This window comes from Rutidosis leptorrhynchoides, chromosome 5 (assembly GCF_046630445.1).
Source record: "Rutidosis leptorrhynchoides isolate AG116_Rl617_1_P2 chromosome 5, CSIRO_AGI_Rlap_v1, whole genome shotgun sequence".
Classification (NCBI taxonomy): Eukaryota; Viridiplantae; Streptophyta; class Magnoliopsida; order Asterales; family Asteraceae; genus Rutidosis; species Rutidosis leptorrhynchoides.
The window spans coordinates 303445274-303454571 of record NC_092337.1 but is presented as its reverse complement, the minus strand read 5'-3'; positions in this window follow the sequence as shown (position 1 = coordinate 303454571).

Genomic DNA, 9298 nt, shown 5'->3' with positions numbered 1-9298 from the left:
ATATAAATAAGTGTAAGATGATATATATATATATATATATATATATATATATATATATATATATATATATATATATACTTATTACTTTTCTTATTATTTACTAACCTTATATAACTTACATTATACACATTCATACATACATACACACGTACATATACATACATATATACTCATACATATACACCTATGTATATGTTTGCATATACACAAGCATATACCTACTTATATATACATACATACATACGTATGCATGCATGTATGCATGCATGCACATGTATTGTTATTATCATTATTCTTTACTAAACATTAATAATCTTACAATCAAAACTTTTTATCATAAACTTAACCTAATCATCACATAAAATCATAACCTTTTTATTATAACAACTCATCATAATCATAATTCCTAATCTTACTAACCATATACTTTTAAGTTTACAATCCTTATTAATCATCATCATAATCATACACCTTTTATCTTTTAACCTTATTACATACATAAATATATTCACTAACACACTATTATTATCATTATTCATTAACTTAATCTTATTTACATAATCAATTCATATTCAACATCTTCTAATCAATTACTAATCTAGTTTCTTATCAATTATTAACACAATATTTCATGCACAATATATATGATCATACATGATTCCTACTTATTTACATTAACTAGTTTATAAATCAATAACCCTAATCTTGTATTATAATTATTCATTTATTTAACTTGCTTATTAATCAACCTTATAATACTTAACATAAAACTTAATAACAACTTAAGAGATTAAAGTAGGATTGAACTAGGGTTTGAGGACTACCTTATAGGAGATTAAAATCAAGGGAAGATGATGATTATGAAAACTGAAACTGCAGCACACTTCCAGCAAGCAATCACGAACCAAACAAGAGTTGTCTTGGGCTGCTTTGATTCGTCAAAAATAGCAGATACAGCAGCAAATTTTCAGAAAAGAAACGCAGCAACTAAGGTATGTTTTGAAATGTCCCGTTCTTATTGATTAAAAACGTTCCATATTAATTGATTTCGTTGCGAGGTTTTGACCTCTATATGAGACGTTTTTCAAAGACTGCATTCATTTTTAAAACAAACCATAACCTTTATTTCATAAATAAAGGTTTAAAAAGCTTTACGTAGATTATCAAATAATGATAATCTAAAATATCCTGTTTACACACGACCATTACATAATGGTTTACAATACAAATATGTTACATCGAAATCAGTTTCTTGAATGCAGTTTTTACACAATATCATACAAACATGGACTCCAAATCTTGTCCTTATTTTAGTATGCAACAGCGGAAGCTCTTAGTATTCACCTGAGAATAAACATGCTTTAAACGTCAACAAAAAATGTTGGTGAGTTATAGGTTTAACCTATATATATTAAATCATAACAATAGAGCACAAGATTTCATATTTCAATACACATCCCATATATAGAGATAAAAATCATTCATATGGTGAACACCTGGTAACCAACATTAACAAGATGCATATATAAGAATATCCCCATCATTCCGGGACACCCTTCGGATATGATATAAATTTCGAAGTACTAAAGCATCCGGTACTTTGGATGAGGTTTGTTAGGCCCAATAGATCTATCTTTAGGATTCGCGTCAATTAGGGTGTCTGCTCCCTAATTCTTAGATTACCAGACTTAATAAAAAGGGGCATATTCGATTTCGATAATTCAACCATAGAATGTAGTTTCACGTACTTGTGTCTATTTTGTAAATCATTTATAAAACCTGCATGTATTCTCATCCCAAAAATATTAGATTTTAAAAGTGGGACTATAACTCACTTTCACAGATTTTTACTTCGTCGGGAAGTAAGACTTGGCCACTGGTTGATTCACGAACCTATAACAATATATACATATATATCAAAGTATGTTCAAAATATATTTACAACACTTTTAATATATTTTGATGTTTTAAGTTTATTAAGTCAGCTGTCCTCGTTAGTAACCTACAACTAGTTGTCCACAGTTAGATGTACAGAAATAAATCGATAAATATTATCTTGAATCAATCCACGACCCAGTGTATACGTATCTCAGTATTGATCACAACTCAAACTATATATATATTGGAATCAACCTCAACCCTGTATAGCTAACTCCAACATTCACATATAGAGTGTCTATGGTTGTTCCGAAATATATATAGATGTGTCGACATGATAGGTCGAAACATTGTATACGTGTCTATGGTATCTCAAGATTACATAATATACAATACAAGTTGATTAAGTTATGGTTGGAATAGATTTGTTACCAATTTTCACGTAGCTAAAATGAGAAAAATTATCCAATCTTGTTTTACCCATAACTTCTTCATTTTAAATCCGTTTTGAGTGAATCAAATTGCTATGGTTTCATATTGAACTCTATTTTATGAATCTAAACAGAAAAATTATAGGTTTATAGTCGAAAAAATAAGTTACAAGTCGTTTTTGTAAAGGTAGTCATTTCAGTCGAAAGAACGACGTCTAGATGACCATTTTAGAAAACATACTTCCACTTTGAGTTTAACCATAATTTTTGGATATAGTTTCATGTTCATAATAAAAATCATTTTCCCAGAATAACAACTTTTAAATCAAAGTTTATCATAGTTTTTAATTAACTAACCCAAAACAGCCCGCGGTGTTACTACGACGGCGTAAATTCGGTTTTACGGTGTTTTTCGTGTTTCCAGGTTTTAAATCATTAAGTTAGCATATCATATAGATATAGAAAATGTGTTTAGTTGATTTTAAAAGTCAAGTTAGAAGGATTAACTTTTATTTGCGCACAAGTTTAGAATTAACTAAACTATGTTCTAGTGATTACAAGTTTAAACCTTCGAATAAGATAGCTTTATATGTATGAATCGAATGATGTTATGAATATCATTACTACCTCAAGTTCCTTGGATAAACCTACTGGAAATGAGAAAAATGGATCTAGCTTCAAAGGATCCTTGGATGGCTTGAAAGTTCTTGAAGCAGAATCATGACACGAAAACAATTTCAAGTAAGATTTTCACTCGAAATAAGTTTGTTATAGTTATAGAAATTGAATTAAAGTTTGAATATGATTATTACCTTGTATTAGAAAGATAACCTACTGTAATTAACAAAGGTTTCTTGATCTTGAATGATTGCTTGGAATGGATTTAGAAAACTTGGAAGTAAACTTGCAATCTTAGAAGTATTCTTGATTTTATGAAACTAGAACTTTTGGAATTTATGAAGAACACTTAGAACTTGAAGATAGAACTTGAGAGAGATCAATTAGATGAAGAAAATTGAAGAATGAAAGTGTTTGTAGGTGTTTTTGGTCGTTGGTGTATGGATTAGATATAAAGGATATGTAATTTTGTTTTCATGTAAATAAGTCATGAATGATTACTCATATTTTTGTAATTTTATGAGATATTTCATGCTAGTTGCCAAATGATGGTTCCCACATGTGTTAGGTGACTCACATGGGCTGCTAAGAGCTGATCATTGGAGTGTATATACCAATAGTACATACATCTAAAAGCTGTGTATTGTACGAGTACAAATACGGGTGCATAGGAGTAGAATTGTTGATGAAACTGAACGAGGATGTAATTGTAAGCATTTTTGTTAAGTAGAAGTATTTTGATAAGTGTCTTGAAGTCTTTCAAAAGTTTATGAATACATATTAAAACACTACATGTATATACATTTTAACTGAGTCGTTAAGTCATCGTTAGTCGTTACATGTAAATGTTGTTTTGAAACCTTTAGGTTAACGATCTTGTTGAATGTTGTTAACCCATTGTTTATTATAACAAATGAGATGTTAAATTGTTATATTATCATGATATTATGATATATAATTGATGTGAAGCGAGGTGTATATAAAATAGTATTATTTTTAGTGCGAAAATACTATTAAATACGATACAATTTTACACAAGATATTTATTTATTTATAGAATGGATATACTTAAACCTTGCTACAACACTTATAGGCAGTGTACCTAATCGTACTGTAGTGTAGTTTTTAGTAAGTCCGGTTCGTTCCACAGGGAAATCTTTAAACAAAGCTCAACGCTATATTAGTTTACTTTTATAAAAATACAAATATATATATAGGTAATATTATTATTATAAAGGGGGGTTTTTTACCGTTTAATGACCGGTTTGTCGATTTTAAGACTTTAGTCGCAGTTAAAACCTAATGTAAAATATAAAATAAATACAAGACTTAAATTAAAGCGTAAAGTAAATAACGATAATGAAATTGCGAATAATAAAAATGCGATAAAATAAAATTGCGATAATTAAAAAGTACGATAATTAAAAGTGCGATTAAATAACAAATAATAAAAGTGCGATAATTAGAAGTGCAATTAAATATAAAATAAAGGAAATTAAATATGAAATAAAAGAATTATGCTTATTTAAACTTCCGTAATCATGATGTTTGACGTGTTGATTTTAGTTTTATGCCCATGGGTTAATTGTCCTTTGTCCTGGATTATTTAATATGTCCGTCTGGTTTTTGTCCATAACAGTCCATCAGTCATAAATATAAATTGCGAGTGTCCTTGTCAAATTATTATTATACCCGAAGTTAAATATTCCAACTAATTGGGGATTCGAATTGTAACAAGGTTTTAATACTTTGTTTAATGAATACACCAGGTTATCGACTGCGTGTAAACCAAGGTTTTACCACTTTGTTAACAATTACACCAATTACCCTTGAATGTAATTTCACCCCTGTTTTAATTATTCTAGTGGCTATTAATCCATTCCCGTGTCCGGTTAAATGAACGATTATTCGTACATATAAATACCCCGTCCATCGTGTCCGATCGAGTGTATATGGTAATTTATAGGGACGCCCAATTGTAAATCTTTATATTAACATTAACAAACTTTCATTTAGTTAAACAAATATAAAGCCCATTAATAGCCCATAGTCTAATTTCCACAAGTGTCGTTCTTTTGTCCAAACCCCAATTATGGTACAAAGCCCAATTACCCAATTTTAGTAATTAGCCCAACATCATGATTACTTCGTTTTAAATAAGCATAATAATAACTTAGCTACTAGACATTAATATAAAAAGGTTGAACATAACTTACAATGATTAAAAATAGCGTAGCGTTACACGGACAGAATTTCGACTTACGCCCTTACAACATTCGCTAACATACCCTTATTATTAGAATTAAAATTAAAATTAAAATTAAAATATAAATTATATATATATATATATCTCGTATGAATGAGAGGAAAAAAAGATGATGAAATTTGATCAGAATTCGGTTGGCTTTATAGCCAGAGTTGAAAATTGGGGCTCCGCGACTCGCGGCAAAATGCCCTTAAAACTCCGCGAGTCGCGGAGATGTATTTACAGCTCACACCCTTGGAGTTTCTTGCTGCCGACGGTTTTTAATATATATATATAATATATATATAATTAATATAATTAATTATATATTATATTATATTTATATACATAGTTAACTTGTAATTTTTAGTCCGTTGCGTCGAGCGTTAAGAGTTGACTCTGGTCCCGGTTCCGGATTTTCGAACGTCCTCGCGTACAATTTAATATCTTGTACTTTGCGTTTTGAATCTTGTACTCTTGTGATTTCGAGACGTTTCTTATCAATAATTGGAACCTTTTTGATTGTCTTTTGTTCTTTTGAGCTTTTTGGTCGTTTGCGTCTTCAAATCGTCGAATCTGTCTTCTGTCTTCACCTTTTATTATTTAAACGAATATCACTTGTAAATAGAACAATTGCAACTAAAAGCTTGTCTTTCTTGAGGAATAATGCTATGAAATATATGTTCGTTTTTAGCATTATCAAATATTCCCACACTTGAGCGTTGCTTGTCCTCAAGCAATATTGTCTTGAAATACTAGAATCACTTCTTTATTCTTCACACTTTGTACATCAGTGATTTCTATATGGCGGTATAAACAATGGTAGTAACGATATGGTTTACAGTCCCACATGACTATAAAAATTTAGATCCATTAAGGAAATTGGATCTTTATGAAAACATTTGATCTTTTGAAAATTAAATCTTGTTTTTACCCTAGATAAGTTTTCCGGAATAACCCTTTACCGGTGTTTGCAAAATATTTTTGTGGGTTTGGTGGGTTTCAGATTTGAAAATTTTAGCTCAAAACTTGCGGTTTTGTGTCACCCACTTGCTAACCTTGTATTTGGAAAGCAACACGTCCAGTTTACTTGTTCCGTATATTACCTTTCGGCAAACTACCGTCCGGTTGTAAAGGAAAGCGTTGAACAAGCAACTGTTTAAGGCAATGTCCCGTGACATGCTTTTGATTATGGTCTATAACGTGTCGGACGCAATTACTATCCTTGGTAGGAGCAATAGTAAAGCTCACCCTTATAATTTTTCAGTCTGGCACAAGGTCCTGTCTTTGACCATGCTATGCAACCACCGTTCTTACGGTTGACACCCGATTTAGTTCAGGTGACCTAATGAATTCCAGGTGAATTCCTAGGATTTTACGTTCAATGGTAATGAACGCATTGAAAATGGGTTTTCAGAGTACAAATCGGTTTGTATTTTTTTTTTGATCAAAATATTTTCTCGTTTAAGCTCGAGTTTAGATATCATCGAATTCCATGAGTTTGAATTCTCAATCTTTAAGTCAATCTCTAGGATTGAGTAATATCAGTCTTAAAAGCTGATTTTTAATCTTTAAGGAGATTATCCTTTCTGGGGATCTGATTCATTAGTCTTATCCAGCTAATTTGCATGGTGCCCCCCCATTGTACGAGATAAATCCTTCTCATGGTTAGGATAAATCTGACCACTTGGCGACCCTGTTTAATGCTGAGGTCCGTGGATTTCCTGCTGATTTTAGTGATGACTTTTCTAGATTTTTTGTCAACCTACAGCTGGTCTGAACGACAACTTCATGACCTAAATCAAGAAGCGCGTTTCTTTTTCGGAAGACTTTACTTCCTTTTAATGATGGAATTGATTCATCGTGTAGATCCATCTCTTCTTTTCTTTCATCGGGTAAAACAGTTTAGTTTAGTTCAAAGCAAAAGTATTTTCAGTTATTTGTTACAGATATATGTGACATATGTTTAAAATAACTTGGTAAATTTTCCCACACTTGGCTTTTATTTTCCTTTTTATCGTCCTTTATTCCATTTTAAATGAATTTTAACATTTTAGTTTGTTTCTCAATTTATGTCCTTTCCGAGGTAACAATAATTTCGGTGTTAAAACCTAGTTTTATCGTTCATAAATATGTATAAACATGATTTTGAATTCATTTAATTGAAAATTTTGAAAAATTTTACTAGAATTGGGTAGTCAGTATATAAGACTAGGGCTGTTCTTTTTTATCAGAGAGCACTAGATTCTAATACAACTACTGCTTTACTAGTATTTTTAATGGTAACCAAGTGTTTAATATAAAAATTTTAAAATCCGAAAGAATTTAATCCCTTCCCACACTTAAGATCTTGCAATGCCCTCATTTGCAAGAAATCAGTAACAATTTAAATTATTGAGGGTGATTTGTGTGAAAATGATTAAATTTTTACCAAAGTTTCCAAATATATTGGCGTTTGTTTGCTGAATGATAAATGGTGCACATCATTTGTTCATTCCGTCTTGTTGTTATTTCACATATATTTTGCATCTTGTCGTCAAAATTAGTTGCTTTTGCTGAACTTAATACCAGTCTTTGAAAATGCGTTGTTTTACCCTGTTGTGTACATAAGATAAACTGCAAACATATATACATATTTTTGAAGTTTGGTTTATTACCCCACATTCAAAAATTATTAAAATCTAAGAATAAAAGTTAGAAATTATAAAAATGATTACAATATTAACAAAAAATATTAAATGTATCAATAATTACAAATTACAAAATAAAAAAAATAAGTAAACTAAGGATGATATTGGTACCAATAGGGGTTCCAGGCATAACCATAAGTGCTATAGAATGCTTCGGCAGGGTCATACGTAGGATATGGTGGCTGCATCTCTATCGACCAAGGAGGGAAGACGGGTTTCGGTGTAGGAATATAGTTTCTACCTATATGTTGGCAATGCGCTATGATCTGGTTCTGATGAACTTGCCAATCTTCAAATGCTCTCTGTCTAGCATTTTCGTATTCCTGAGAAGCTATAAACCTATGCATTTCTTGCATCTCATTCCCCCCTCCTACATTACCGTGTTCCTGGTTTCTCTCCACCTGTGGATGTCTACCATTGTATCGTACTGCGGCGTTATTTCGCCGCTTCAAAACTTTCGCACCATGGTATACATTTAAACCTATAGTGTCGCGGGGTTCCGGCTCTTCTACTAATAATCCCCCCCGACTTATATCCACACCGAGATATTCACCAATCAAAGTAATAAAAATACCACCTCCTATTATGCTATGTGGACGCATCCCCCGAACCATAGCTGATAAATAATAACCCACACAATATGGTATACTTACAGCGCTGTGTGGGTCTCGAATACACATATGGTAAAACAAATCTTGTTCATTTACCTTTTCTTTGTTCTTACCCCTTTGTGTAATCGAATTGGCTAAAAACCTATGTATCACTCTTAATTCGGCTCTATCTATATCCAAATAAGAGTAGTTTCCCCCTTTGAAACGGTGATGGCTTGTCATTTGACTCCACACACCGTGTGTATCAAAATTCTCATCTATCTTTCTACCGTTTAGTATCAATCCTCTACAATCGGCAGACGCTAATTCCTCAGGCGTATATATACGTAAAGCCTGAGCCATGTCCAGTAAAGACATGTGGCGCATCGAACCGCCTAACAAAAATCTAATAAAAGAACGATCGGTTAAACTAGCTACCCGATCATTCAACTCTATACTACATAACAACTCTTCACACCATACTTTATATACAGGTCTGCGTATGGTGAATAAACATATCCAGTCATTAAAAGAAGAATTACCATACCTCTGCACAAGTAATTCCCTAATTGGCCCGGCCAATTCTACAGCTTCCAAGAGTCCCCATTCTATGACCCTCGGTACCTCAACAACCTTAGAGTGAAGAGTATGCAAACCCCGTTGATATTTTGGATAATCTATCCAAAGTCTGTCAAATCTCAGGTTCGGGTGCAACTGTTCCAAGTGCATATCTGAAAAGGTCATGACTGGATGAGGTACATCCTGCTTGTAGTAGTTATCTACCTCCTGTTGTTCCAAGTTCTCAGCAGGAGCATGGCGGGCTTGGGATGAAGATTCACCCCTTTC